At 38.2% G+C, this 25,346-nt stretch overlaps 1 long non-coding RNA gene and 1 pseudogene across 1 annotated transcript in view; both read right to left on the bottom strand.

Annotated features, from left to right (window-relative positions):
- LOC134761943 (uncharacterized) overlaps positions 1-25,346 on the bottom strand; it is a 69,163-nt gene that overhangs the window by 31,641 nt on the left and 12,176 nt on the right. Inside the window, exon 2 of the long non-coding RNA XR_010141175.1 lies at positions 19,244-19,329. This is a non-coding gene — a long non-coding RNA (uncharacterized LOC134761943). The remainder of the gene's footprint in view (positions 1-19,243; positions 19,330-25,346) is intronic.
- Positions 6,585-7,944, bottom strand: LOC100453822 (tropomyosin alpha-4 chain-like; annotated as a pseudogene).

Below are 25,346 nucleotides of genomic sequence, written 5' to 3'. Positions count from 1 at the left end.
TGAAAAGGAATACATATTTTCAACCGTACCTATATAGAAGAACAATAATGACTGAAACAAAGTAACGGACCCAGAGGAGTGAGAGACCAAATTCTCAGCAGAATGATCAAGTTTTGTCATTCATTCTTTGGTGACAGGGTACAACCTGTTGTACAGTCTGTGATTTTTTTTTCTTTCAAATACATCATTCATGTACCCATTTGGTCATTTATTTCTTTAGACATTCAATAACTATTCATTTAACAGATACTTTTTACATACCTCTGTATCCCAGCCAGTCTTCTAGGCACCAAAGGGGTGGAAAATGAACGGATCAAGTTAAGTCACTGGTTTCTTAGTGCTTCTGTGTTACTAGGAGCCTTAGGTAATAAATACACATCTGATGTTATATGCTATGGATAAAATTATAGCAGGATAGGAGGATAGAGAATGCTGTGCGTGAGCATGTGATTATGTTCTGTATAATAATCAGGAAAGACTTCACAATAGATGACATTTGAGTTGGTGCTTGAAGATATAGAGTGAGCCATACAAATATCTACAGGAGAAAAAGATCCCATAAACTTTTCTGAGCTGAATCTAGGGAGGTGAGGGGCAAACAGGAAGCGCAGATACAAATGCAGAAGTTGCCTGAAAGCCCTGATTGCTTTCTCAGCAGGGAAGCTTGTAGCCTGGGGCAAGATCTTAGCCCTGCCTGCCATGCCACCTGTACGACACAGCACAGGCAGCCATAATCCCATTTGGACCATAGCTCCATTGGCCTGAGAACCACCCTGCTGTCTCCCGCAATGGCCTCTGCAAGCCCCAGTGAGGAGAGTCTGGCAGCTCAAACCCGCCTAACCCTGTCCCCACATGATGGTTTTTCTCCACCCATCCTGGTAGCTGAAGGGAGACAACAGGGATAATCTCTTGGAAGCTCTATGGCCCCACCCTTCACCTGAGAAACTTGAATGCTTATCCTGGCCAATTTAGGGCAAGCTTATATTCCCCTTCTACCACCACAGCTGGTGCTCTCTTGAAAGCGCCATCTCCTGGCTGGAGGCCAACCAACCCAAGCCATTACAGCAACTCATAACAGAACCAGTCGGCTCCAAAGAAGGAGAAAACAACAGCTGTTTCTGCTGCCTGCAACATCCTGGCTAACCAGAGGTCCTGAATATGTCCACATGACAACTTCACTGTTAGCATAACCAGCATTCGAGAAAAGCAGCACACTAAACAAAACTATAGCCAAGGACTCTCACAGAATCCACTATACTTCCCTGCCACCTCCACTGGAGATGGTGCTGTTGTCCACAGCTGGGAGACATGAAGATAGATCACATCACAGGACTCTTTGCAGACATTTTCCAGCACCAGCCCAGAGCTTGGTAGTCTCTCTGGGTAGCTAGACCCAGAAAGACAATAACAATCTCTGAGGTCCTGCTCTCAGGAAGCCCCATCCTTAGGGGAAGGGAGAGAGCACTACATCAACGGATCACCCTGAGGGACAAAAGAATCTGAACAGCATCCCTTGAATCCCAGATCTCTCTGCTGAAACAGTCTACCCAAATAAGAAGGAACCAGAAAAGTAATTCTTGTAATATGACAAAACAAGGTTCTATGACACCCCCAAAAGATCACACTAGCTCTCCAGCAATAGATACAAACCAAGAAGAAATCTCTGAATTGCCAGATAAAGAATTCCAAAGGTTGATAATTGTTAGTAAGTTACTCAAGGAGGTACCAAACAAAGGTGAACATCAACTTAAACAAAATACAGTATATGAATGAAAAAGTCTCCACAGAAATAGATATCATAAAGAAAAAAATCACAAGTTCTGGAAATGGAAGACATTTAGAGAAATACCAAATACAATGGAAAATTTCAATAGACTAAACAAGTAGAAAACAAACAAACAAACAAAAAACAACTTCACAGCTTGAAGACAAGGCTTTTGAATTAACCCAATCCAACAAAGACAAAGAAAAAATAATTTTTTAAAAAATGAAAAAAGCCTCCAAGAAATGTGGGATTATGTTTAAAAAGCAAGCATAAGAATAATTGGTGTTCCTCAGGAAGGAGATAAATATAAAAGTTTGGAAAACATATTTGAGGGAATAATCGAGGAAAACTTCCCTGGCCTTGCTAGAGATCTAGAACTCTGAATACCAGAAGCTCAAAGAATACCCAGAAAATTCACTGCAAAAAGATCATCATCTAGGCACATAGTCAACAGGTTATTTAAAGTCAAAACAAAGAAAAGAATCTTAAGAGCTGTGAAGCAAAAGCATCAGGTAACCTATAAAGGAAAACCTATCAGATTAACAGGTTTCTAAGCAGAAACCCTACAAGCTAGAAGGGATTAGGGTCCTATATTCAGCCTCTGATATGGTTTGGCTGTGTCCCCACCAAATCTCAATTTGAATTGTATCTCCCAGAATTCCCACATGTCGTGGGAGAGATCCAGGGAGAGGTAATTGAATCATGGGAGCCTGTCTTTCCCATGCTATTCTTTTGATAGTGAGTAAGTCTCACGAGATCTGATGGTTTTATCAGGGGTTTCCACTTTTGCTTCTTCCTCATTCTCTTTTGCACCACCATTTAAGAAATGCCTTTTGCCCTCTGCCATGATTGTGAGACCTTCCCCAGCCATGTGGAACTACAAGCCCAATTAAACTTCTTTTTCTTTCCAGTTTTGGATATGTCTTTATTAGCAGTGTGAAAATGAACTAATACAGTAAATAGGTACCAGTAGAGTGGGGAGTTGCTGAAAAGATACCCAAAAATGTGGAAGTGACTTTGGAACTGGGTAACAGGCAGAGGTTGGAACAGTTTGGAGGGCTCAGAAGAAGACAGGAAAATGTCGGAAAGTTTGGAACTTCCTGGAGACTTGTTGAATGGCTTTGCCCAAAATACTGACAGCGAAACGGACAATAAGGTCCAGGCTGAGGTGGTCTCAGATGGAGATGAGGAACTTGTCGGGAACTGGGAACTGGAGCAAAGGTGACTCTTGTTATGTTTTAGCAGAGACTGGTGGCATTTTTTACCTGACCTAGAGATTTGTGGAACTTTGAACTTGAGAGAGATGATTTAGGGTATTTTTTTTTTTAAGACGGAGTCTCACTCTGTCACCCAGGCTGGAGTGGCTCAGTGGCACAATCTTGGCTCACTGCAAGCTCCGCCTCCCGGGTTCATGCCATTCTCCTGCCTCAGCCTCCCGAGTGACTGGGACTACAGGTATCCACCACCACACCCAGCTAATTTTTTGTATTTTTATTAGAGATGGGGTTTCACCATGTTAGCCAGGATGGTCTCAATCTCCTGACCTCGTGATCCACCCACCTCGGCCTCCCAAAGTGCTGGGATTACAAGCTTGAGCCACCACACCTGACCCATTTAGGGTATCTTTTGGAAGAAATTTCTAAGCAGCAAAGCATACAAAAGGTGACTTGGGTACTGTTTAAAACATTCAGTTTTAAAAGGGAAACACAGCATAAAAGTTCAGAAAATTTGCAGCCTAACTATGTGATAAAAAAGAAAAACCCATTTTCTGGGGAGAAATTCAAGCCGGCTACAGAAATTTGCATAAGTAGCAAGGAACCTTATGTTAATCCCCAAGACCATAGGCAAAATGTCTCCAGGCCATGTCAGAGACATTCATGGCAGCCCTCCTATCACAGGCCCAGAGGCCCAGGAGGAAAATGTGGTTTTGTGGGCTGGGCCCAGGGTCCCCATGCTATGTACAGCCTAGGGACTTGGTGCCCTGTGTCCCAGCCACTCCAGCTGTGGCTGAAAGGGGCCAACATACAGCTCAGGCTGTGGCTTCAGAAGGTAGAAGCCTCTAGCCTTGGCAGCTTCCATGTGGTGTTGAGCCTTCGGGTACACAGAAGTCAAGAACTGAGGTTTGGGAACCTCCGCCTAGATTTCAGAAGATGTTTGGAAACACCTGGATGCCCAGGTAAAAGATTGCTGCAGGAGCAGGGCCCTCATGGACAACCTCTGCCAGGGCAATGCAGAAGAGAAATGTGGGGACAGAGCCCCCACACAGAGTCCCTAGTGGGGTGCTGCCTACTGGAGCTGTGAGAAGAGGGTGACTGTCCTCTGGACTGCAGAATGGTAGATCTACCAAAAGCTTGCACCCTGCATCCAGAAAAGCCTCAACACCAGCCCATGAAAGCAGCCAGAAAGGAGGCTGTACCCTCCAAACCACAAGGATGGAGCTGAACAAGACTATAGAAACCCATCTCTTGCATCAGTGTAATCTGATGTGAGACCCGGCGTCAAAGGACATCATTTTGGAACTTTAAAGTTTGACTGCCCTGCTGGATTTTGGACTTGCATGGGCCCTGTAATCTCTTTGTTTTGGTCAATTTCTCCCATTTGAAATTGGGATACAATTCAAATTGTATCTAGGAAGTAACTAGCTTGCTTTTGGTTTTGCAGGTTCATAGGCAGAAGGAACTTGCCTTTTCTCAGATGACACTTTGGATGGTGGACTTCTGGGTTAACACTGAAATGAGTTAAGACTTTGGGGGACTGTTGGGAAGGAGTGACTGGTTTTGAAATATGAGGACATGAGATTTGGAGGGGCCAGGAGCAGAATGATATAGTTTGACTGTGTCCCCACCAAAATCTCAACTTGAATTGTATTTCACAGAATTCACACGTCATGGGAGGGACCCAGGAGTAGGTAATTGAATCATGGGGGACAGTCTTTCCTGTGCTATTCTCATGATAGTGAATAAGTCTCAAGAGATCTGATGGGTTTATCAGGGGTTTCTGCTTTTGCTTCTTCCTCATTTTCTCTTGCTACCACCATGTAAGAAGTGCCCTTTGCCTCCTGACATGATTCTGAGGCATCCTCAGCCATGTGGAACTGTAAGTCCAATTAAACCTTTTTTTTCTTCCCAGCCTTGAGTAAGTCTTTTTATTTTTTATTTTTTATTTGTTTATTTTGCTTTAAGTTCTAGGATACACATGCACAATGTGCAGGTTTGTTACATATGTATACATGTGCCATGTTAGTGTGCCGCACCCGTTAACTCATCATTTACATTAGGTATGTCTCCTAATGCTATCCCTCCCCCTTCCCCCCACCCTCTGGCAGGCCCTGGTGTGTGATGTTCCCCACCCTGTGTCCATGTGTTCTTATTGTTCAATTCCCACCTATGAGTGACAAGATGCAGTGTTTGGTTTTCTGTCCTTGCAGTAGTTTGCTCAGAAGGATGGTTTCCAGCTTCATCCATGTCCCTATAAAGCACATGAACTCATCCTTTTTTAGGGCCTCATAGTATTCCATGGTGTATATGTGCCACATTTTCTTTTTTTTTTTTTTTGCAGTTTATGTAAAAATTTATTTGACCAAAATGTAGAAAAAGTGATACTATTACATATGATACAGTTGCAAGAATCTAAAGTAAAGTGTGGATTTTATTCCATTGCACAATTTGCTAGTGTATTTCCTGGGTAGTGTGGTGCTGAATAAATAGGAGTGGGGTGGTGGGGTGGGTTGGGTAAGGGATTCAGATAAGCCAGAAGCAGGGTGATTTTTAGTCAGAATTGTAAACTTTAGTCAGCCCCCACACGCTGCTGGGGATTGTGGAATGTTCCAGCTCTGAGATGTTAACTGAGAAAAGAGAAGTCAAACAAAGCCGATACGTGCAGCCCTGTCTACAGAATCCTTCATCATCCAGTTTAATCAGGAGTTTCTTGGTCTTTTATTAACTTGGTCCCAAAGAAGGAATTCAAGTCCTAGATAAGTAAATCTTCAATTTGCTATTCCCTGAAGTATGGAAATGAAGTTGGACCAATTTTTAATCTCTGCTGCCAGAGAGGCCCTTTCTGCTAATAGATAAAAACTCTTTTGCTCAACTTAGTAATGACTTGTAGTCTTCTGGATATGCCTGATCTGAATTGGACTGAACTCCACCATATTCCTGCTGAGTGGGTCATTATTGGAATGAGACATTTGCTCTTCAGAGAGCAACTTTATTTTTATTTTTTCTTGAGATGGAGTCTCACTCTGTTGACCAGGCTGGAGTGCAGTGGTGCGATCTCGGCTCACTGCAATCTCCACTTCCTGGGTTCAAGCGATCCTTCTGCCTCAGGCTCCCGAGTAGCTGGGACTACAGGCAGGCGTCACCATAATTTTTGTATTTTTAGTAGAGACATGGTTTCGCCATGTTGGCTGGGCTGGTCTCGAACTCCCGACCTCAAGTGATCTGTCCTGGCCTCCCAAAGTGTTGGGATTACAGGAGAAAGCCACCGCGCCCGGCCAGGGAACAACTTTAGAATGAAGGAAATATGCAAAAGAACATCACATCAAGGATCTATTACTTATCACCTATTAATTACTATATGTGGGTAATTATGACCATTTCCCAAGCATTCTACGTTGACTGCTTGAGAGGATGTTTGTTCTGCATGGTAGAGTGTGGAGAAGGGCCAGGATTCTTAAATTAATCTATCTGTGGGTTATGACTTCCCACAATAGCCACCCCCGGCCCCCACCAGCCCTTTTATTGGCTCTGGATGGAAAATCCCTATCCATGTGTTGGTCCCTGATCTCTCCTATAGTTTGACCAACAGTTGACCCAAAAGGTTATGGTCTTCAGCGTTTTAATTATATCCACGACTAGATACTGGGGTCTGTGTTCTTCAAAGTGTGGGGCTGCCTATTCTCCCAGGAACCAAATGGCCTCCATCTTAAGAAAGTGTGCTTACTAGGAAATATCCTGCCTACCTTAGGAATAAATGCAACTTAAGGAAAAAATAAGAGAGCTGAAAAAACTGGTGCCATTTGAAAAAGGGAAGGAATGAGATTTAACTGGTGCTCAAAGCTTCTCCGATACAAAATATTTGGTCATGTATTCATAATTTGCTTGACATTTCCAGCAAAGCGAAGATGGCAATAACAAAAGGAACTTCTTAGAAGAGAAGAGAAAGACCCACGGAGCTCCGGAGTTTCTGCTGGAACAAGACTCTTCTGTTTTGCTTATATACAGTTAAGTTCGTTTAGTGTCTGATCCAGTGTGTGATGTAAGCCCACGTTCTCTTCTTTGGCCTGGGCAAGTTTCTCTTCCAGGTCATCAGTCGTCTTTTCCAGTTTTGCAACCGTTCTCTCTGCAAATTCAGCACAGGTCTCAGCCTCTTTCAGTTTGTCAGACAGAAGTTTAATTTCTTCTTCATATTTGTCCTCCTTTTCAGAATACTTTTCAGATGCAGCTTCCAGCGATTTCGGATTGCTAGTAACGTTCTTGAGTACTTCTTCATCCAGCTCACCACATTTTAGTTCAGACACCTCCGCACGCACCTCCGCACGCTCCTCTGCCCTCTTCAGCTCACCCTCCAGGATGACCAGCTTAGGAGCTACCTCCTCGTATTTGCTGTCAGCCTTTTCCGCAGTGTGCTTGGCCTCTTTGAGCTGCATCTCCTGAATCTCCATCTTCTCCTCATCCTTGAGGGCCTGGTTTTCTATCACCTTCATTCCTCTCTCACTCTCATCTGCAGCTTTTTCTGCCTCCTCCAGCTTCTGCAGGGCTGTGGCCAGTCGTTCCTGAGCCCTGTCCAACTCCTCCTCAAGATGCTGGATGCGTCGGTTGAGGGCGGCCACATCACCTTCAGCTTTCTCGCGCCGCTCCCGCTCTTCGTCCAGCTCCCGCTGCAGGCCCTGCGCGGTCTTCCGCCTCCTCTGCCTGCTGCTGCAGGGCCTGGATCTTGCGTTTCACCGCCTCCAGGGAGTTGAGGGGGCACGGAGGCGCGGAGGCACAGAGGCGTGGAGGCACAGAGGCGCAGAGGCTCAGAGGCGCGGAGGCACAGAGGCGCAGAGGCTCAGAGGCACAGGGGCAGCGGCGGACCTCGGCTGGGCTGGGCTCTGCCAAGAGCTGCACGGCCGCACCCGGCCCCCCAAGCCTTTGCCTGCTGGGTGGCCGCCCCCGCCTCTCCTGGCCCGCCCGCCACATTTTCTTAATCCAGTGTATCATTGATGGACATTTGGGTTGGTTCCAAGTCTTTGCTATTGTGAATAGTGCCGCAATAAACATACGTGTGTATGTGTCTTTATAGCAGCATGATTTATATTCCTTTGGGTATATACCCAGTAATGGGATGGCTGGGTCAAATGGTATTTCTAGTTCTAGATTCTTGAGGAATCTCCACACTGTCTTCCACAATGGTTGAATTAGTTTACAGTCCCACCAACAGTGTACAAGCTTTCCTATTTCTCCACATCCTCTCCAGCACCTGTTGTTTCCTGACTTTTTAATGATCACCGTTCTAACTGGTGTGAGATGGTATCTCATTGCGGTTTTGATTTGCATTTCTCTGATGACCAGTGATGATGAGCATTTTTTCATGTGTCTGTTGGCTGCATAAATGTCTTCTTTTGAGAAGTGTCTGTTCCTATCCTTTGCCCACTTTCTGATGGGGTTGTTTGATTTTTTCTTGTAAATTTGTTTAAGCTCTTTGTAGATTCTGGATATTAGCCCTTTGTCAGATGGGTAGATGTAAAAATTTTCTCCCATTCTGTAGGTTGCCTGTCCACTCTGATGTAGTTTATTTTGCTGTGCAGAAGCTCTTTAGTTTAATTAGATCCCATTTGTCAGTTTTGGCTTTTGTTGCCATTGCTTTAAGTGTTTTAGTCATGAAGTCCTTGTCCATGCCTATGTTCTGAATGGTATTGCCTAGGTTTTCTTCTAGGGTTTCTATGGTTTTAGGTCTAATATTTAAGTCTTTAATCCATCTTGAATTGATTTTTGTATAAGGTGTAAGGAAGGGATCCAATTTCAGCTTTCTACATATGGCTAGCCAGTTTTCCCAGCACCATTTATTAAGTAGGGAATCCTTTCCCCATGTCTTGTTTTTGTCAGGTTTGTCAAAGATCAGATGGCTGTAGACGTGTGGTAATATTTCTGAGGGCTCTATTCTGTTCATTGGTCTATATCTCTGTTTTGGTACCAGTACCATGCTGTTTTGGTTACTGTAGCCTTGTAGTATAGTTTGAAGTCAGGTAGTGTGATGCCTCCAGCTTTGTTCTTTTGGCTTAGGATTGTCTTGGCAATGCCGGCTCTCTTTTGGTTCCATATGAACTTTAAAGTAGTTTTTTCAATTCTGTGAAGAAAGTCATTGGTAGCTTGATGGGGATGGCATTGAATCTGTAAATTACCTTGGGCAGTATGGCCATTTTCACGATATTGATTCTTCCTATCCATGAGCATGGAATGTTCTTCCATTTCTTTGTGTCCTCTTTTATTTCGCTGAGCAGTGTTTTGTAGTGCTCCTTGAAGAGGTCCTTCGTATCTCTTGTAAGTTGGATTCCTAGGTATTTTATTCTCTTTGAAGCAACAGTGAATGGGATTTCACTCATGATTTGGCTCTCTGTTTGTCTATTTTTGGTGTATAAGAATGCTTGTGATTTTTCACATTGATTTTGTATCCTGAGACGTTGCTGAAGTTGCTTATCAGCTTAAGGAGATTTTGGGCTGAGATGATGGGGTTTTCTACATATACAATCATGTCATCTGCAAACAGGGACAATTTGACTTCCTCTTTTCCTAATTGAATACCCTTTATTTCTTTCCCCTGCCTGATTGCCCTGGCCAGAATTTCCAACACTGTGTTGAATAGGAGTGGTGAGAGAGGGCATCCCTGTCTTGTGCCAGCTTTCAAAGGGAATGCTTCCAATTTTTGCCCATTCAATATGATATTGGCTGTGGGTTTGTCATAGATAGCTCTTATTATTTTGAGATACATCCCATCAATACCTAATTTATTGAGAGTTTTTAGCATGAAGGGTTGTTGAATTTTATCAAAGGCCTTTTCTGCAACTATTGAGATAGTCATGTGGTTTTTGTCTTTGGTTTTGTTTATATGATAGATTACGTTTATTGATTTGTGTATGTTGAACCAGCCTTGCATCCCAGGGATGAAGCCAACTTGACCATGGTGGATAAGCTTTTTGATGTGCTGCTGGATTCGGTTTGCAAGTATTTTATTGAGGATTTTTGCATTGATGTTCATTAGGGATATTGGTCTAAAATTCTCTTTTTTTTTTTTTTGTTGTGTCTCTGCCAGGCTTTGGTATCAGGATGACGTTGGCCTCATAAAATGAATTAGGGAGGATTCTCTCTTTTTCTATTGATTGGAATAGTTTCAGAAGGAAAGGTACCAGCTCCTCTTTGTACCTCTGGTAGAATTCGGCTGTGAATCCATCTGATCCTGGACTTTTTTTGGCTGGTAGGCTATTAATTATTGCCTCAATTTCAGAGCCTGTTATTGGTCTATTCAGGGATTCAACTTCTTCCTGGTTTAGTCTTGGGAGGGTGTATGTGTCTGGGAATTTGTCCATTTCTTCTAGATTTTCTAGTTTATTTGCATAGAGGTGTTTATAGTATTCTCTTATCGTATTTTGTATTTCTGTGGAATCGGTGGTGATATCCCCTTTATCATTTTTTATTGTGTCTATTTGATTCTTCTCTCTTTTCTTCTTTATTAGTCTTGCTAGCTGTCTATCGATTTTGTTGATCTTTTCAAAAAACCAGCTCCTGGATTCATTGATTTTTTGAAGGTTTTTTATGTCTCTATCTCCTTCAGTTTTGCTCTGATCTTAGTTATTTCCTGCCTCCTGCTAGCTTTTGAATGTGTTTGCTCTTGCTTCTCTAGTTCTTTTAATTGTGATGTTAGGGTGTCAATTTTAGATCTCTCCTGCTTTCTCTTGTGGGCATCTAGTGCTATAAATTTCCTTCTACACACTGCTTTAAATGTGTCCCAGATATTCTGGTATGTTGTGTCTTTGTTCTCATTGGTTTCAAAGAACATCTTTATTTCTGCCTTCATTTCATTATGTACCCAGTGGTCATTCAGGAGCAGGTTGTTCAGTTTCCATGTAGTTGAGCGGTTTTGAGTGAGTTTCTTAATCCTGAGTTCTAGTTTGATTGTACTGTGGTCTGAGAGACAGTTTGTTATAATTTCTGTTCTTTTACATTTGCTGAGGAGTGCTTTACCTCCAACTATGTGGTCAATTCTGGAATCAGTGTGATGTGGTGCTAAGAAGAATGTATATTCTGTTGACGTGGGGTGGAGAGTTCTGTAGATGTCTATTAGGTCTGCTTGGTGCAAAGCTGAGTTCAATTCCTGGATATCCTTGTTAACTTTCTGTCTCGTTGATCTGTCTAATGTTGACAGTGGGGTGTTAAAGCCTCCCATTATTATTGTGTGGGAGTCTAAGTCTCTTTGTAGGTCTCTAAGGACTTGCTTTATGAATCTGGGTGCTCCTGTATTGGTTGCATGTATATTTAGCATAGTTAGCTCTTCTTGTTGAATTGATCCCTTTACCATTATGTAATGGCCTTCTTTGTCTCTTTTGATCTTTGTTGGTTTAAAGTGTGTTTTATCAGAGACTAGGATTGCAACCCCTGCCTTTTTTTTGTTTTCCATTTGCTTGGTAGATCTTCCTCCATCTCTTTATTTTGAGCCTATGTGTGTCTCTGCACATGAGATGGGTCTCCTGAATACAGCACACTGATGGGTCTTGACTCTTTATCCAATTTGCCAGTCTGTGTCTTTTAATTGGAGTATGTCTTTATCAGCAGTGTGAAAACAGACTAATACAGCTTCCTTAAACAAAATAATTATCAGCTAAGAATTTTGTATCCTGTGAAATTAAGCTTCATAAAGGAAGAAGAGATAAAACCCTTTTCAGACAAACAAATCCTGAGAGAATTCACCACTACCAAGCCAGCATCACAAAAAAAATGCTAAAAGGATTTTTAAATCTTGAAACAAAATCTTGAAATACACCAAAATAGAACATCCTTAAAGCATAAATTTCACAGGATCTATATAACAATAACAGAATGAAAAAAAAACATATTCAGGCAGCATCTAGCATGATGAATAGAACAGTACCTTGCATTTCAATACTAACATTGAATGTAAATGGCCTAAATGCTCCTCTTAAAAGATGCAGAATTGCAGAATGAATAAAAATCCACCAACCAAGTATCTGTCATCTTCAAGAGACTCACTTAACACATAAAGACTCAGATAACCTTAAGGTAAAAAGATGAAAAAAATATATTCCATGTAAATCAAAACTGAAAGCAAGCAGGAGTAGCTACTCTATCAGACAAAACAGACTTTAAGGCAACAACAGTTAAAAAAGACAAGGAGGGATGTTATATAATGATAAAAGGATTAGTCCAACAGGAAAACATCACAATCCTAAATATATATATATCTAACACTGGAGTTCCCAAATTTATAAAACAATTACTACCAGACCTAAGAAATGAGATGGATGGCAACATAATAATAGTGGGGTACTTAAATATTCCACTGACAGCACTAGAGAGGTCATCAAGACAGAAAGTCAACAAAAAAAAGTGGACTTAAACTCCACCCTAGAACAATTAGACTTAACAGATATTACAGAATAGTCTATACAACTACAGAATATACATTCTTTTCATCAGCACATGAAACATTCTCCAAGACTGACCATGTAATAAGCCACAAAACAAGTCTCAATAAATTTAAGAAAATCAAAATTATATCAAATATTCTCTCAGACTACTGTATAATAAAATTGAAAATTAAATCCAAAAGAAACCCTCAAAAACTATACAAACATATGAAGATTAAATAATCTGCTCCTGAAAGATCTTTGAGTCAACAATAAAATCAAGATGGAAGTTTCAAAATTCTTTGAACTGAACCATAATAGTGACACAACCTATTAGAACCTCTGGGGTACAGCAAAACACAGTGCTAAGAGGAAGTTCATAGCATTAAATGCCTATGTCAAAAAGTCTGAAAGAGCACAAATAGGCAATCTAAGCTCACACTTGAAGGAACTAGAGAAACAAGAACAAACCAAACCCAAACCTAGCAGAAGAAAAGAAATGACAAAGATCAGAGCAGAACTAAACGAAATTGAAACAATTAAATACAAAAGATAAATAAAACAAAAAGCTGGTTCTTTGAAAACATAAACAAAATCAATACACCATTAGTAAGCTTGGCCAAGAAAAGAAGAGAGAAGATCCAAATAAGGCCAATTAGAAATGAAACAGGAGATACTACAACCATACCACAGAAATACACAAGATTATTCAAGGCCACTATGAATACCTTTATGCACACAAACTAGAAAATCTAGGAGATGGATAAATTCCTGGAAAAATACAACACTGCTAGATTAAACCAGGAAGAAATAGAAACTCTGAATAGACCAATAAGAAGTAGCAAGATTGAAACAGTAATTAAAAAAATTGCCAACAAAAAGTCCTGGACCAGAGGGATTCACAGTTGAATTCTATCAGACATTCAAAGAAGAATTGTTACCAATCTTATAGAAAATATTCCAAAAGTCAAAGAGGGAATCCTCCCTAAATCATTTTATGAAGGCAATATCACCCTAATATCAAAACCAGGAAAAGACATAACAACAACAACAACAAACCATAGCCCAATATGAAAATAGATGCAAAAATCCTCAACAAATTACTAGCTAACCAAACCCAACAGCATATCAAAAAGATAATCCACAATGATCAAGTGGGTTTCATACCAGGGATGCAGGGATGGTTTAACATAAGCAAGTCAATAAATGTGATACACTACATAAATAGCACTAAAATAAAAAATTACATGCTCATCTCAACAGATGCAGGAAAAGCATTTGACAAAATCCAGCATCACTTTAAAACTAAAACCCTCAGCAATAGAAGGGACATACCTTAATGTTAAAAAGTCATCTATGACGAACCATAGCCAACATTATACTGAACGGGAAAGAGTTGAAAGCAGTTTGTCTGAGAACTGGAACAAGACAAGGATGCCCACTTTCACCACTTCTATTCAACCTAGTACTGGAAGTTCTAGCCAGAGCAATCAGACAAGATAAAGAAATAAAAGATATCCAAATCTGAAAAGAGGAAGTCAAACTGTTCCTGTTCACCAATGATATAATCGTATACTTAGAAAACTGTAAATACTCATCCAAAAAGCTCCTAGATCTGATAAATCAATTTAGTAAACTTTCAGGATACAAAATCAATGTACACAAATCAGTAGCACTGCTATACACCAACAGCAAGGAAGCTGAGAATCAAATCAAGAACTCAATCCCTTTACCATAGCTGCAATAAAATGAAATAAAATAAAATACTTAGGACTGTATCTAACTAAGGATGTGAAAGACCTGTACAACAAAAACAGTGCTGAAAGAAATCACAGATGGTCGGACGCGGTGGCTCATGCCTGTAATCCCAGCACTTTGGGAGGCTGAGGCAGGTGGATCACGGGGTCAGGAGTTCCATACCAGCCTGACCAACATGCTGAAACCCCGTCTCTACTAAAAACAAAACAAAACAAAGTTAGCCAGGCGGGGTGGCATACACCTGTAATCCCAGCTACTCAGGAGACTGAGACAGGAAAATTGCTTGAACCCAAGAGGTGGAGGTTGCAGTGAGCAGAGATTGAGCCACTGCCCTCCAGCCTGGTTGACAGAGGGAGACCCTGTCTCAAAAAAAAAAAAAAAAAAAATTAGAGATGACACAAACAAATGAAAACACATCCCATGCTCACGGATGGGTAGAATCAATGTTGTGAAAATAACCATACTGCCAACATCAATCTATAAATTCAGTGTAATTCCTATGAAAATACCATCATCCCTTTTCACATAACTAAAAAAAAATCCTAAAATTCATACAGAACCAAAAAAAGAGCCTGTATATTCAAAGTAAGACTAAGCAAAAATAGCAAGTCTGGAGGCATCACATTACCTGACTTCAAAGGATACTATAAGTCTACAGTTACCAAAACAGCATGGTGCTGGTGTAAAAATAGGCAAGTAGACCAATGGAACAGAATAGAGAACCCAGAAATAAAGCCAAATACTTACAGCCAACTGATCTTTGACAAGTCAAAACAAAACCTAAAGTGGGGAAATGACACCCTGTTCAACAAATGGTGCTGGGATAATTGGCAAGCCACACGTAGAAGAATGAAACTGGCTCCCATCTTTCACCTTATACAAAAATCAACTCAAGATGAGTCTAAGACCTGAAACCATAAAAATTTTAGAAGATAACATCAGAAAAAAATCTTCTAGACATTGGCTTAGGCAAAGATTTCATGACCAAGAACCCAAAAGCAAATGCAATAAAAACAAAGATAAATAGATGGAACTTAATTAAACTAAAAAGCTTCTGCACAGCAAAAGAAATAATCAGCGAAGTAAGCAGACAAATCACAGAATGGGAGAAAATATTTGCAAACTATGCATCTGACTGAGGACTAATATCCAGATTCTATAAAGAACTCAAACAAATCAGAAAAAAAAGAAACCAAAACCAAATAATCCCATCAAAAAGTGAGCTAAGGACATGAATAGACAATTCTCAAAAGAAAATATACAAATGGTCACAAACATGAAAAAATGCTCAACATCACTAATTATCAGGGAAATGCAAATCAAAACCACAATGTGATGCTACCTTTCTCCTGTGAGAAAGGCCATAATTAAAAAATGAAAAAAATAATAGATGATGGCATGGATGTAGTGAAAAGGGAACACTTTTACACTGTTGGTGGGAAAGTAAACTAGTACAACCACTATGAAAAACAGTATGGAGACTCCTTAAAGTTAAGTCAAAGTAGAGCTACCATTTGATCCAGCAACCCCACTACTGGGTAATCACCCAGAGGAAAAGAAGTCATTGTATGGAAAAGTCACTTGCACACACATGTTTATAGCAGCACAATTCGCAATTGCAAAAATATAGAACCAGCCTAACTGCTCATCAACCAACAAGTGGATAAAGAAAATATGGTTGCTTTTGCAGCAACGTGGATGGAGTTGGAGAACATCATTCTAAGTGAAGTAACTCAGGAATGGAAAACCAAATGTCATATGTTCTCACTTAAAAGTGGAAGTTAAGCTATGAGGATGTAAAGGCATAAGAATGACATAATGGACTTTGGGGACTGGGGGGAGTGGGGGAGGGAGTGAGGGATAAAAGACTACACATTGGGTATAGTGCACACTGCTTGGGTGATGGGTACACCAAAATCTAGAAATTACCACTAAAGAACCTATCCACGTAACAAAACACCACCTTTCCCCACAAACCATTGGAAAAAAAAATATTAACCTTTGGGTGATCACCTATAAAGTGAAGGAAAATTTTTTGATCCCTGATTCTGAATGCTATTTAATATTTAAAAGTTGAAGAGAAGAAGGAAAGTTATCAGACAAGACTAAAAGATGCAAGCAGTGAGAAAAAACAAAACAAAGTGTTATCTCAGAAGCCAAGTTATGAAAGGATTTCTAAAGGACGGCATCATCAACTGCATTAAATATTGTTGGAAAGGCTAGTAAAATAAAGTGAGAACTGACTTGCTCTCATGGGTCTGGGATTCCCCTCTCCTACTTGGAAACACCCAGCGTTCCAGACTGGTGAAGCTACTTCTACTCTGTTAGGCAGCACCAGGAGCGATAGTAGCATCAGATAAAGCAGATGAGAATAACAAAGCAAAGGGTCTGAAAATTGAACTGCTCTTGAAATCATAGTCTACAAAAGGAGGCCAGGACCTTGTAATCAACATAAACAGGGTGACTGCCTGCTAAAATACAAGATATAATACAAAGATAAAATACAAGATATAATAAGATATATCTTATATATATCTTTTTATAAGATATATCTTATAAAAATACAAGATATAATACAAAGATAAAATACAAGATATAATAAGATATATCTTATTATATCTTTTTATAAGATATATCTTATAAAAAGAACCAAATAGAAATTAAAGAACCAAAAAACATAATAATGGAAAAATAAATTTGCCAAATGGACTTAATATTAGAGTGGATATGACAAAGGAGAGAATCAGTGAATTTAAAGACATATCAATATAATTTATCCCAATCCAAACAACAGGGAGAATGCAGACTGTAAAATAAACAAACAAACAAAAAACAAAAATAGCACCTCCAACACCTGTGGGACAAAATCAAAAGATCCATCACGTGTTGTATTAGAAGCCCACAGGATGGGAGAAAATGAACCTGAAAAAGTGTTCAAGGAAATAATGGCTAAAAACTTCCCAAATTGGGCAAAAGACATAATCTTGCAGATTCAAGAAGCTGAGTGATCTCAAATAGAATAAACTCAAAGAAACCTGTGCCAAGACATATCATAAATAAACTTCTAAAAATAACTGAAGACAAAAAATATATATTGAAAGCAGCCATAGAGAAACAATGCATTTCCTATAGGGACACCAATTCAAGTGATGGTGAACTTTCATCTGAAAGCACAGAGAACAAAAGGGCTAAAAGAAAATAACTTTCAACTGTCAATTCTACATTCAACAAAAGTGTACTTCAAAAATTAAGGCAAAATAAATACTTTTTCAGATGAAGGAAAACTAAAAGAATGTGTTGCCAGCAGGTCTACTGTTAAAGGCTGATGAAAGGAAATTCTTAAAACGAAAAGGCAATGATAAGAGAAAGAACCCTAGAGCACTAGGAAAGAAGGAGGAATAAAAAGAAGTATAGCTACACGTAATAGTCTATCCTTTACCTCATGAGTTTTATAAATCATATTTTATGAATGAAACAAAAAGTTTAACATCATCTCAGACTCAAGACAATGGTACTTAAAATGGCAAAGGTAAAATAAAGTGTTAAGATGTTGATATCAGTAAAGGAATTATTTGTCATACATATATACAGTAACACACAGAGCAACCACTATAAAAAATACACACAAAAAATAAAAAAGCCAAGATAGAATCTGAAGAAATGTTCAAGTAATGTATCATAAGGAGTGAGAGAGAGAGAGAGGAAAGAAAACAAATAGTTTTATATAAAGTTAAAATTGGAAGTTTCTTAAAAAATTCAACATGTAATCATCTATAATCCAGCAATTACACTCCTATGCATTTTACATGTTCACATATAATTGCTCATAGCAAATTTTTTTTATCCATAATTGCCCCAAACTGGAAGCAGCTCAGATGTTCTAGAACGGATGAATGGTTAAAGAAACTGTGGTACTCCCATACCACAGAACACTACTCAGCAAAGAAAAGGAATAGACTATTGATACATGCAACAACTTACGTGAATGTCTAGGATGAAACAGTTAATCTCTAAAGTTTATATACTCTATAATTCCATCAATATACCATTTTGAAATGACAAAATTTTCCAAATGGAGAACGGATTTATGGTTGTAAGAGATTAGGATACAGGGGTCAGGGAGTAGCTGGATGTGGAATGAGAGAGAGGTGGATTTGTTTATTAAAGAGCCACATGAAGGATTCTTGCAGTGATGCAGTGGTTCAGCATCTTGACTGTAATGGTAGATACATGAGCCTACACATGTGATAAAATTGTATACAACTACTTAGACATATGCGCACAAATGAGTACCAGTAAAACTGGAGAAGTGTGAATAAGATGGCTGACTGTATCAATGCCAATATACTGGTTGTGATATTATACTACAGCATTGTGCAATATTACCATTGAGAAAAACTAGGTAAAGGATACAGATGATATCTCTGTATTATTTTTTACAACTGTATGTGAATCTACAAAAACCTAAAAAGTAAAATTTAAATTAAGTGTGTTAATACCAAGACGTTTTGAGTATCCTAGTCAAGTATGCTTAACAATTCAATCAAGGAGTCATATAACTCATTGGTCCCAGTCCAGCGTTTCTGATGAGTTGACAGTTCTTCATCTTTAAATAAATATTTGAGCATCCACATCCATATATTAAGACTGCGTGAACTTTCATTATTTTATTAGTGCCAAAATGTTCTCTCTCTCTCTCTCTCTCAATGGTAGCAGAAGTAAAGAGGGAAGAGGGAGAAATTAGTTTCCAAAGGGTTACTTTGACTGGTGAGACCTGGAGTCCTGTTTATTCATAACTGTACTACAAAAACGACATAGGGCAGACAAGTGCTGTTATTTAATAAGCAGCAGCCTGAGAGAGTTGAGCAAACAATCTCCATGTATTTCAAATGATCACCAAAACCAAGAATGGAGCAATGAGAGGATAAGCATAATGCATTAACTGAGTCACTGTCTCCATTTCTTCCTGGGAAAATGCAAAAATACAAAACACACACACCCAAAAGGATACAATGAAATCCCTTCTGAGATGTCTTTCATTTCACTGGGAGAGAGGATGTGACTTAAATAGATTTTATGGTATTCTTAAAAAATAAAATTACCTTGAGTAAGGACATGATATAAATCACAAGTAGTATGTTCTGTGAAAATGTCATGGAGAAGAATTCCATAGCTGCAGATCTTTTATCTAAAAATAAACAAAAGACAGCAATTACACATTGCCCTGCATAAAACACTGAGAAATTACAGTTGCATAGGTTTTTCAAAAATTCCAATATATTCAGTATTATGCTTACAACACCTTTTCCAACATGAATACACTTCTACATGAAAAAATTCATTAGTGCTTTCTTTAAGCCAGATTGCTTGGTAGACAAACTCTAAGAATCATCAGTCTTAATCAAAAAGGCATGTGTCTATGGAACAGTTTTTTTTCTTTTCCCTCCTTTTAGCGTCTTTGTCATGTGATAAATTAATTATTCACATTTATATCCACTTCACTTTTATGTAGAGACTATTCCTATATCAGGTATCTCTTTGTTTATCTATCTTAGTCAAAGTTTGGTCTGATTTGGCCTAATTTATCTTGTTCCCTTAAAGAAACATTTTCTAATGCCCTAATCTGTTTCCTATAAAAACATATAATCCCATATTCCTGAAGTCTCAATTACTTTTCCAATAAACATTTTCCTATGTCATTCATTAAATATCACTATTGTTGTATTAGTTTGCTAAGGCTGCTGTAGCAAATAGGGCAAACTGGGAGGTTTAAAGTGGCAGAAATTTGTTCTCTCACAGATCTGGAGTCTAGTGGCTCCAAAGTCAAGGTCTTGGCGGGGCCATGCTCCTCCTGAAGTCTCCTGGGAAAAGTCTTTCCTTGCCTTTTCTGTCTTCCAGTGGTTGCTGGCAGTTCTTGGTGGGAGATGCATGACTCCACTCTTTGCTTCCATTGTTGTATGGATTCTCTCTGTGAATCAGTGTCCAGTTTTTCCTCTTCTTACAAGGACATTAGTTATTAGATTTGAGTCTACCCTAATTCAGTATGTCCTGATTTTAATTTAATTACATCTGTAACGACCCTATTGCCAAGTAAAGTAATATTCACACATACTGAACATACCTAACATATCAAGTTAGGAATTGAACACAATTTTTGGGTGAATGCAATTGAACCCAAACAATTCAGAAGTTTATCTTAACTCATGCTAGTAGATTATGATAAGAAAGATATGTGTTAGTTAATAGTGATCCCATGCAGCTCTAAGATTAACATAATATTTTTCTGATTATAGTTTTCTTAATGTTATTAAAGTAACTGAGAAAATATACACATGATTTTCAGCTTTTTACACTTACAGGGATATGTCAACTTGAATAGAGAAAAATTAAGTCATGTTCACAGTTGAGTATAATTTACATAGTATTTTGAATGATGAAGGATTTATTTACTTCTGCATGAATGGTTCCTGTATATGATACATATTTGAAAAGCACAAAAAGAAATAATCTTTCATCCTTCTTCCAGCCATTTCCTTCCCTAGAAGCAATTATGGTATCAGTACTTTGTGAATTTTTCCAGAAATATTTTTTGCACATACCAGCTATGTATGTATGTATGTATGTATGTATGTATCTATCTATCTAATCTTTTATCTATCTCTATTATCTATCTATTAAAAAATCACCACACACAAATCGTAGCATAGTATCCACATTCTGCACCATTCTCTTTCACTTAATAAACAAAACTCACTTTTTACCCCTTATTCTCTTCTAGGTACTGTCCTATTTCTTCAGTTTCTTTTTATCAAAACACCTCCAGCAAGTCTTCTCTCCACATTGTTCCCTTTGACTCACTTCCTCCTCCCCCTTGGCCCCCCCACCCCACTCCACTGGAATTGCCTCCACCATCCAATAGTGATCCCGTGTACCACTGTCACTTTCACTTACCCTATCTTCCTACACGTCACTTCCTCCCATTAATCATGATAATTTATGTATATTTGTTGATTGGTTGTCTCTCAACTAGAATGTAAGCTCCACAAGTGCAGGGGCATTAATTGTCTTAGTAGCTATTTTACTCCCAGCAGCAATTTGATGATGAAAAATAGTATCTTGTAGTTTTAATTTACACTTCTCTTAATATGAGTGAGGGTGATCACCTTTTCAGATGTTTAAGAGTTATTTCTATTTTTGTTTTAGTGTACTATCTGTACATATTCTTTGTCTATTTTTAATTAGGTCTTGGTTTTATTCTCATTGATTTATAGGAATTTTATATATCAAGAAAATTCGGATTTTTTCCTCTGACCTGCTCTTCACCACCATACCACAGTCCTTCCTTTCATTCCTCAGCTGGTCTCATTTGGATTTAAATATTCTTTGCTTTTCAAGCTCGCTCCAATTTCCATGCTTTTGAAATACCCTGTCCTTCTATTAGAGAGTTCATAAATTAGGTACAGGCATCATTGCCCACCTTCATGCCAAAGTGGATTTACCATTTAGTCAGTTACTAGTACGGATGCTCGATTTCCATAAGAAAATGTTAATCCTGTCTTCTATACTGCATATAATCAAAACATATAAATTTGCCACCAGTCAGCAAATTGGAATATTTATAAATCAGATTTATTGCCAGAAAATATAAGTTCACCTCTCTGCCCTTTCTGTAACCACTCGTGTATCCTATTTGGCTTTTTTCACCAGAGAGCTTTGATCCAAATTGACTAATCCCATTTAGCAACTTTTGGAGACCTTCGGTTGATAATATAATTGTATCTCTATTAATAACCATAACTTCTTTTAACTTTATATATATATAAGCTACTTCAAAATCTTTTAGAAGTGGCATATAAAAAAATTTGTATAGCATCCAGTGGAGTACTTGGCACATATATTAAAAAAAGAATAATGATATTCTCATGATTAAAGAATAAATTCTGTATAATGCTTTTTTCTTTTCTTAACTTTTAAGTTCATGGGTACATGTGCAAAATGTGCAGATTTGTTATAATACATAGGTAAATGTGTGTCACGGGGAAATTGTTATATGGATTATTTCATCAGACAGGTATTAGGTCTAGTACTCATTAGTTATTCTTCGTGATCCTCTCCCTCCTCTCACCTTCCAACCTCCAGTAGGCCCCAGTGTGTGCTGCTCCCCTCTATGTTTCCATGTGTTCTCATCATTTAGCTCTCACTTATAAGTGAGAACATGTGGTATTTGGTTTTCTGTTCCAGTGTTAGTTTCCTGAAGATAATGGCTTCCAACACCATTCATGTCCCTGCAAAGGACATGAACTTGTTCCTTTTTATGGCTGCATAGTATTCCATGGTGTATATATACCACAGTTTCTTAATCCAATCTGTTGTTGATGGGCATTTAGGTTGATTCCATGTCTTTGCTATTGTGAATAGTGCTGCAATGAACATTCACATCCATGTGCTTTTATGGTAGAATAATTTATATTCCTCTAGGTATATACCCAGTGATGGAATTGCTGGGTCGAATGTTAGTTCTCCTTTAAGCTCTTTGAGGAATTGCCATACTGCTTTCCATAATGGTTGAACTAATTTACACTCCCATCACCAATGTATATACGTGTTTTTTTTTTCTCTACAACCTCACCAGCATCTGTTATTTTTGGACTTTTTAATAATAGGGATTCTGACTGGTGTGTGATGGTGTATCATTGTGGTTTTGATTTGCATTTCTCTAATTATCAGTGATATTGAGCTTTTTTCATATGCTAGTTAGCTGCAGGTATGTCTTTGCGAAGGATGATGGCCTCCAGCTCCAGCCTTTTTCAAATTAAGAAAAATCTTATATATAGAAGGTTGTTGAAATGGTAAAATATAGCATAATTTTTCAAAAAATAATAAAATGATTAGCAACTGTACATAGCTCCCAGCTCTAACATGAATGAATAACATGCAAAGTGTCTGTTTAATGTTAAGTTGTATTAGATAATATCTTCAGTTCAGGGTAGATTTAATTCCAGATTTGCTATTTCAAATGTAGCAATTGTAGATTTTCTTTTACTATCTTCTCCTTATAATAAGAAATAGATTATTTAAATTGCAAAATTATACAAACAAATAGAGCCCCTTACACATAATGTGCTTGTGAATGAGAAGCATAGGTGAGTATAGTCATACACAAGTTCAGAAATCTCAGCTTTCTAGAAATGGAAGGGAAAGCTCACAAATCATAACGTTATTGCAACATTTCTGGTAGAATGAGACATTTGGAGGGCAAAATTTAATGAAACACTTTGTATAACTTTAAAAGTTTTACATTTTAACTGACATTTGAATATATTAGACAACATAAAAAGGAACTTTTCATTTTAAACTCAGTATGTTGGAGTAAACAACTAATATACATAATATTATACCAAAAAGTGACATTATATCAGTATAATAGAAGTCTGGATTGAGTTTTGTTGAAATTTGATAAAGCTTGGTGAGATTACATTAAAAGTGGAAGAGAAAATTTCAAGTAAATTAAAAATTTTTAAATGACTCTATCCCAGTGTCATTCTTATTTTTAAAAATAATTCAATTAATTCATTAATGAGTGCCTATACTGTGTGCCAAGATTGTTTTGGACACTAGAATGAATGAATGGATGTTAGTAGTTCAATATTCTAATTAGTTCTTTGAACTAAGCCTTTCAGGCTTTCATAAAACATTTATTTTTGCATAGAAAATACCTGACCACCCATCTAGAATGTTCCAGAATGTTCTTAAATGTCCTCCATTCTGCCTACCAATTTTTTTTTGTTTTATTTTAAACACTCAGGTCAATTCTATCTAGCCCCTTCTGTAGAACCTTTTGTGACCCCTTTGGCACAAGGCCTTGCACATAGTAGATGACCAATAAGTACTTGTTAGTTTAATACCAATGATGGAAACAGCATTCAAAATGTACTATAAATATGCCTTCAAACACATTCATTTTTAAGAAAGACTAAACATGTGAATCTAGTACTATATGGTAAATAGAAATCTGCTAGAAAGGGGAAATATGGATTCCCCTCACTAAAGATTTCTATAATTCAATAAATATAGATAAGTAAATAAGCCATTAAGGACAGGTGTATTTCAACTTAAAAGTTTACATGATTGCAAGAGTCAAATCTATCTTGAGTAGCATTGGTAGACTTAGCAAATGAAAATATGGGCCACTCAGTTAAATGTGAATTTCAGATAAACAACAAAAAAGTTTTTTTGTAAAAGTATGGTGTTGTTTTTCTAAAATTTACATTTTACTGGGCTTCTTGTATTTTGTCTGGCCACCCTAATCTTGAGGAGTAGTTCTGTCCTGGTTTGTGCTAAAGGCTAACACTGGGTTTTCTAGTGGAGAAGTTAGTGGGCACACTGCCACTTTGTGGCAGCCAAGAGCAACGACATTATTGCTTTTGGGAGAAAAAAGGTGGTGGTCCAATGATTATTTTATTTCCAGTGTGCATAACATATCAGATACTAAGATAAACTAAAGTGACCTTTAAAGAAAGAAGTATGGAAACAGCCATGCTTATCACAGATAACATTAGTTTTGGTTGGCATGGTGGCAAGATTTATCTCCTTTCTGAAGAACTGATATGCCAACATTTCTACATAAGGTTTTGGAGAAATGGGCGGATGGCTTTACCAGTGAATATTGCCAGAAACAATATGTGAACTATTCTCATGTGACCGACAGTAATTATAAGGAACTGCATATAAGAACATGATGGTATGAACTGCCAACACAATTCTGCTTTTATTTAGCACTATCAAGCCAACGTTTGTTTTTACAAGACCTCTAAGGCCGTCATTTTTACCAGTAAGAAGGCGAAAGGATAAACCAATTTCCTGAAGGTTGCACACTAGATCAATAATAGAGTTGAAGGGATGAGTAAAAATTCCCTACCTTCCAACTGTTGAAGACTTTCATTAACTCAGAATGACTATTGTTTTCTTAAATGAGCCTCTTTCAAGACCCTTAAAATATTATTTCAGAAATACTAGCCATACATGTGGAAGTAATAATCTTGTGATAATTTAAGGCATCCTTGTAGAAACTAAAGAAATCCCAACTTAAAAATTCTCAGATATCTTCAGAATCTCCAAAGCAAACAGAACCTTCAAAAATTTATCTTCCGTTGTCCCTTTTTCTTCTTAATGAATCATTTACCTTATACTTTTATGGTTTTTTGA

Source organism: Pongo abelii, chromosome 7, assembly GCF_028885655.2.
Source record: "Pongo abelii isolate AG06213 chromosome 7, NHGRI_mPonAbe1-v2.0_pri, whole genome shotgun sequence".
NCBI classification, from domain to species: Eukaryota; Metazoa; Chordata; class Mammalia; order Primates; family Hominidae; genus Pongo; species Pongo abelii.
Note: the sequence above shows the minus strand (reverse complement) of the source record. Positions and strands in the feature narration are given on the sequence as shown.